Below are 7,524 nucleotides of genomic sequence, written 5' to 3'. Positions count from 1 at the left end.
ACACACAGATTCCTTATGATATATTAAACTTAAAATTCACACTATTCCAACAGAATGGCTTAGTGTATATTACATTCTCCATGTTGCAAAAAATGTAATTAGGAAATATATATTTCGTCGATCTTTGATGCGAATTCTTAATAGGCGTAATAGTCGACGGGAAGTCGGGTGCGGAAAATTACTTTCCCCCAAAATTGCGAACTCTTCGTATAAACTTTAACTTCGTTCCGTCGTCATTTAACATGTTTCAATTAGACAGTTTTGAAGTTAAGAAATATTCAAGGGACAGATGTCTCCGCAGATTATTTAATCTTTAAATATATTTTATCAAAATGAATCTTGGAATATTTTTTTATAAGTTTCCTAATACATTGTGAAAGCATCTATTGGGATACAAAAAATATCGTAAAACATAATGTCTATTGAAACTGCTCATTCATCAATTCACTATGAACTCCGCGCGTTGGACAGTTTGCCGTGAACTTCGCGCTTTTGACTATTTCCTATTAACTTCATTCATTCGACAGTTCTCTATGAACTTCGCGCATTTGACAGTTATTTATGAACTTTCCACATTTGACAGTTCACCGTGAACTTCGCGCTTTTGACTATTCCCTATTAACTTCATTCATTTGATAGTTCACTATGAACATCGCGCATTTGACGATGATTGAAATTAATGTATTTATTTTGCATGTAATCAATAAACATTGTATAGCTCTTGAATATCTCACATATATTTTATATTTAATTTGGACAGTCTTACGATTTCTGACAGCAGTCTGTTGAGACAGCTAGCTACTTCCAATTATTTAACTTGAAATTATCTACTTAAAATGTCGACATTTATATCTATTTTTCCTATAATCTTCGCTTATGATACTTGGAGAGCGATGCCATGCGTGATAGACTTCAAGACTTCGCTTTGTTATAAAATACACACAACCAAACGCCAAGCATATTGGAAGCCATACTCCATCTTAAGCTGGGATAGAAAGTTCTCAGTGTAAGTTACACCTAAGCTTTCGTTATTAACAATATATCTAAATATAAAGTCGAAGATCTACACCTAATGTATGTAACAAGTAATAATTAAAAATAGAAACTCAGTCACCAGCCATGTGGTGGGCAATGCTCTATAATTATAAATGAGTACATCCATAGATAAACTAGAATAATGGACAAAACCGAGTGGATTTACCTAGAAGACCCATAGATAAGGAGCCAAATAATTTTACTAGTGGAGTCAAAGGGCCATAGGTAGATAAGGAATCAAGATTCTGTAGTCGATGGATCCAAGATCTATAGTCAAGGAGGCAAATATTCTAAGTAGAGGAGTCAAAGAGCCATAGGTAGACAAGGAATCAAGATAGTCTAAGACCTATAGTCAAGTGGTCAAATAATCTTAGAAGAGTAGTCAAAGAGCCGTAAATAAGCAGTCAAGAATCTATAGTCAATGAATCCAAGACCTATAGACAAGGAGTCAAATAATCTTAGTAGTGGAGTCAGAGAGCCGTAGATAAGCAGACAAGAATCTTTAGTCAATGAGTCTTAGACCTATAGTCAAGTGGTCAAATAATCTTAGAAGAGTAGTCAAATAGCCGTAAATAAGCAGTCAAGAATCTATAGTCAATGAATCCAAGACCTATAGACAAGGAGTCAAATAATCTTAGTAGTGGAGTCAAAGAGCCGTAGATAAGCAGACAAGAATCTTTAGTCAATGAGTCTTAGACCTATAGTCAAGTGGTCAAATAATCTTAGAAGAGTAGTCAAATAGCCGTAAATAAGCAGTCAAGAATCTATAGTCAATGAATCCAAGACCTATAGACAAGGAGTCAAATAATCTTAGTAGTGGAGTCAAAGAGCCGTAGCTAACAAGTCAAAAAAAATATACAAAAAATCTAAGAGATGTAGTTGAGGATCATAGAGCCCTTGTTCGAGACCAGTAGTTCATCCACCACACCATTAAGCTGAACCTAGTAATACAAAATTATTATATGATTGCAGACGATGGTTGGCTTCTTCAAGGTCCAGGAAGACACACAATTTTTGTGATATATATTCATTTTTATAGCACGTATTACAAAAGGTCAAGACGATGGTAAATCGGAACGGAAAACACCGGAAAAGTCACTCATGCTTCACGCTAACTTAAAATTCTGTTATTTATTTAAGTATATAGTATTTTTAGCTGAATGTTTATGGTGAAAACGTATAAACTTCTCAATGGGGTATATTGATTACGAAGCTCTGGAAAAATTATATACCCTTGCAGACTATGATAGGCTAGTCTTAAAGGTCCAGGAAGACAGAAAGGTTTACAGAAAGGCACGTATTACACGCATACAGTGGGATTATAAAGAGAACATCGATAAATCAGTACTACGTATATGAGGATTACTGACTAGCGCCATCTAGTATGTGTTTAGAGAAACTATTGTAAAACAGTTCTATGTATTTTTTACCAATGAAATAGAATAGTAAAAAGGCGCATGTTTTTTTTTTTTTGTTTGTATTAATTCTAATTTGTATCGCTTGTGTTTTTTTACAATATTTTTTTCGCTTTTACTAAACCCAGACAGTTGGTAAAGGGTTGCCGCTATTTGATACGGATCTTTCTTCTCCCAGCTGCGAGGCACAACAGCTTTTTATCATTGTTTACAATATTTCTAATACAGTTTTCTCATATGGGTAAATACAACTAAAATTTATACATATTAACAATACAATTTGGAAGTTTTACTCAATTATACATTAGTTAATACATTATTTTATTTCAAGTTGCTGCCCAAGCGCTACAGACTGTTAAATGCCTTGAGATTTAGAACAATATGCAAGTCAACTCATCAAAAGATTCTGCCGTAGATTTTATATGAGGAGGTCCAATAAGTTGAACAGAGGTATATTAAGGTTTTCAAATAAGTTCACGTGGTTACGTCTTTTAGATTCGAATAGGGAGTCGAATAAGTGTCTGAGTAAGTGGTGAAAAGTCTGTACAGTGGAGCCGTCACGTGGGCAAGTATCGTTGTCTATTGTTTTAAAACCGAAGTAAACTTTCGAATTCCTGCAGCAAGAACGCGTTCTAGATCTCTCTTTCTTTATCAACGGCTAGGACAAATATCGGTAAACGTAATGTGTATACAGAATGTGTGATGCACCCCTATACAGAATGTGTGATCTCCACAATTCATATGTTAGTGATATTGATATATTCTCGTGCTCTCTCGTATCTTTTAAAAAACAATTTCGTTCGAAATTATTGAGTACATACAATGCAATTTAAACCTTAATATAAATATATAAACCATAGTCTTTGATCCCTTTTTAGTAATGTTTTTATTTGTATTTGTTTTTTGTCATTGTTTGACTATAAATCATTATATGTTCTCAGTGAGATAGTTATAAGGTAACAACTGTAACTAATTTTATATGTTACCTCTGTTACTTAGAAAGTTTATACTTTCATACTGCCTTTTGTTACTGCCTATCTCCAATAAAGTAAATAAAACGGTGCAGGTATTGCTTGCAGTACCCGTACCCGCTTACTTGTGATGGAAAGATGTCTTGATGAGTTTTTGCAGTTTGTTTATGTCGGAGAGTTTCGCGCGTGTTAGTGATAGTATTTTGTAACCTAGTGATAGCGTGTCGAACATTTTATCGTAAATATGTTGCTACCGTCATAGTTTTTTTAGTTTTTAAAGTTATGCTAGATGTATTTCGAAAAATCTATTTAAAATTTCAAGCACTCGTAGAGTATTGTATTATGTTACATGTAAAGGTTAATTTCATAGCAAGCGTTAATAAGCATTTAGTCTATCAACGTTCGGCCTGTTCCTAGCTAGAGTCATGAATAATTAAACGCATCAGACCGGCTCTATATCCCCCTATTACGTAATTTGCGTGTTTGTCCGGAGCGGCCGGGACAGTTGGAAGACGGGACATTGTTATCTTTATATTTCATATGCTTTACATTACGACAAAGTTGTTAAAAATTAGTTAGATTAGAATTAGTTCGAAAACCAGTGGGTAGACCCAGGTATCGCTGGATCGATCGCGTTGAGGCAGACTTGCACGAATTGAATGTCAACCAATGGCAGACGATGGCGCAAGATAGAGGAAAGTGGAAGTCTCTCGCTTCGGAGGCCAAGACCCGCTTTGGGTCACTGAGCCAGCGGAGTAAGTAAGTAATTTTAAGATCATTAAACTTCTCTAAATGGTACACTTTTTGGGTTTGCGAACTTGTTAACCTAACAGTTGGATTACTCATACATAGATATATACCTATATTTATAAACATAGTATAGATCACGTATTGTTAACCTTTTATCCTATCTTACACTTTCCGCATTTATCGACTTCTCGCAACCTTATATCCAATTTTATTAATTTATTTAATTTCGACCACTGGAAAAATTTTAAAAATAAATTATTTAAAAGAATATTTTATTGTATCTAAGAATACTATATTGATGTTAATGCGTGTAATTAAATGTTGTTGATGCTCACTCAGTAAGCTAATTATTGTCGCGCACTCTCTATAAAACTATGTTAGCCCTTTTGTTATCAGCGCCGAAGCTAGCCAGCTTCCATTGAACACACCATGTGTACCAGCACCGCATTTAGATGTCATCGATTTGTCACTCCTTATATTGCATTGTTATTGAATTGATTCCTCTAATTGTACAATCATGTTATGGAATGCACCTTTACTCAGAAACAATTCTTCGAAAATATAGTATGCATTTGGAAAGTAAAATTTAAAATATAAAATGTATTTAATGGAATCAGGCGTTACCTTGCGGAAGTTCATTCTAAGTAAGAAAAGGACTAATATGTAGTTACTTCCGCTATGTGCAGTGGTAGTCATGCAACAAAGTGCACCGCCCGCCAGCCCGCTGATAAATGCGTATGCGGCAAACAATGCGAATCACACAACCACCACCGCCAAATCATTTAACACGTGTTTCACCGCTCCACGGGGCATCTTCAAGAGTTATGTTACACCGATTAGTGCCTCTATGTTTGGCATCTGCATGTGCGGAAGTGGCTAAATGATGGTCCTTCTCTTACTTAAATATAAAATGTATCACCTCAATAATAATCTACTAAGGTTGACCGAAAGACGTTTTACTCTCAGTTTATAAATCAGTAGGAATAAATCGAAGTAGAAGGTGCGTTGTTTGCAGTGCTAATGGTAAAAGACGGAAATGTAAATATGAACGTAACAATTGTAATGTTGGCTAATGTGTACATCCCTGTTTTAAGATTTATCACAGCCAAATAAATTACTAATAATTATCCTAACTTTTATTTTCAATTAATATACCAGTAAAATCTTTAAATATGTAACACTTAAATGAGAAATTCGAACATCAGCCTATCGCCATGCAATGTGCACAGTTTGCGGCGCGCTGTCCGGTTCAGTAGAGTCACTTCAGCGGAACGTAATGCGGTAAAGAAAGAGTTAGTAAAGAGCAACTAAGTAAGAAAAGTACCAATATTTAGCCACTTTCGCACATGCAGTAGTAGTCGTGCAACAAAGTGCACCGCCCGCCAGCCCGCTAATAAATGCGTATGCGGCAAACAATGCGAATCACACAACCACCACCGCCAAATCACTCAACACGTGTTTCACCCCTCCACGGGGCATCTTCAGGAGTTATGTTACACCGATTACTGCCAAACACAGAGTGTAGTAGGTAACACTTGATTCCATTAAATATTTAAGGAGCAACTGTTGAAATTCTCGCAGGCTTAACACAGTACTACCTTCCGAACCGGTGATAGCTTTTTATAGGGCTAACAATAATGATGTTTTATGTTCATTGATAAAGAATATTTTGATTTGATTTCACTAGGTATGTCGTCAATCCATCTAGTGGGGGCCTACCCATACCGCTATTTGATTCTTTTTTCATTTAAAATATGGTCATTCGGGACATATCGGCGAAAATATAAAAAGGTTTATAAAGAAGAATTTATAGCAAAATATAGAAGTATAACTAGAGTAATTACTGTCGCAGTGTATAAACCTTACACTATTAGGATTTTAAAAAGATTAAACCTAATCGAATCATCGGACAAACTAATTTGCGTTACACCACTAGACTTAGTTACAAGTTGGCATTGCAATATAACCTTGTAAAATTAACGCGAGTATTAAATCAACAGAAATTGTAACAACAAAAGAAATTTATGAAATCTTTAATATTGTTTATTTATTTAGATACTGCTTATACAATATATGCATTATCATAAAATTATATTCAAGAGGTACTAGTCTATTAGATTAAGTTACTTACGCTTTATTATTTTTTTTGTTACAATACCCTCCCCCTTTTAGGAACTGCTCATTCCCCCCTGCCACGTGTTATGAAATTACAACTCGCGGTAAATATTTTTATTATATTAATTTTTTCACTTTCTCTCTCCATTCTCCACAATAAAATCTTATATCTCTTGCATTACAATTTTCTTCTGTTATTTACAATCTCTATCTTTCTTCTCAACTTTTCTTCTATACATCACCTTCCTTCTTTTATTTTCGTTGTTAATCCACAGCTAATCATGTTATCAGCGTTTATTTTTCTTTTTGCTTGGGATCTTAATCGATCCTTTTTTACTTTCGAGTCTTATTTTTTTCTATTGTATATTTTACAACTTTTTTGGAGAGTTCTAGAAATATAGAGCGACATTTGTCGTCGCCCATGAGGGAGGTTATCCTTCTTCCATCCTCTTCCACATTTCTAGCTCAGAATCAGATCGGATGTTCTTTTGTACTATTCCTCTGTTCTACGCTAAGTCTTATTTCATTCCAGAATTCTAAGAACCCAGCTTCCATCTGTCTAAAGAGCTATGTGGTCTTCCCACTGCCTTATAGGATTGCCACTGATCACAAGCAAGTTTCCAAATGATGAGCAGCAGAGACTTCTGGGTACCATATTACCTAATCGCGATCGCCAATTCGTCTATCAAGCGTGGCGATTATGTTATAATCTCCATAGATATCTTTGCAGGTCAATGACGACTCTTTTTATATATTCAATGGAATCAGACGTTACTGTGCGGAAGTCCATCCTAAGTAAGAAAAGGATCAATATTTAGCCACTTCCGCACATGCAGTGGTAGTCGTGCAACAAATGCACCGCCCGCCAGCCCGCTGATAAATGCGTATGCGGCTAACAATGCGAATCACACAACCGCCACCGCCAAATCACTCAATATGTGTTTCACCCCTCCACGGGGCATCCTCAGGAGCTATGCTACACTGATTAGTGCCAAGCACAGAGTGTCTCTGTGTGAGTAACTCTGTTTTTGGCACTAATCGGTGTAGCATTATAGTGTATTAGTAGTATAGCCACTGCATGTGCGGAAGTGGCTAAATATTGATCCTTTTCTTTTATTATATTATGGTCTAAAAGTGGTGGTCGGTATTTTTTGAGAAATAAATCCGATCATGGTAGCGATTTTTGGTGGAGGCCTGTCTTGCAGAGCATCTATGAGTTGAAACGATGATCGAATAAA

Source organism: Battus philenor, unplaced genomic scaffold (assembly GCF_028537555.1).
Source record: "Battus philenor isolate CCGP_79_NKW_IND1 unplaced genomic scaffold, ilBatPhil1.0.hap1 SCAF_15, whole genome shotgun sequence".
Lineage (NCBI taxonomy): Eukaryota > Metazoa > Arthropoda > Insecta > Lepidoptera > Papilionidae > Battus > Battus philenor.
The sequence above is the reverse complement of the archived record's forward strand: the minus strand, read 5'-3'. Positions refer to the sequence as shown.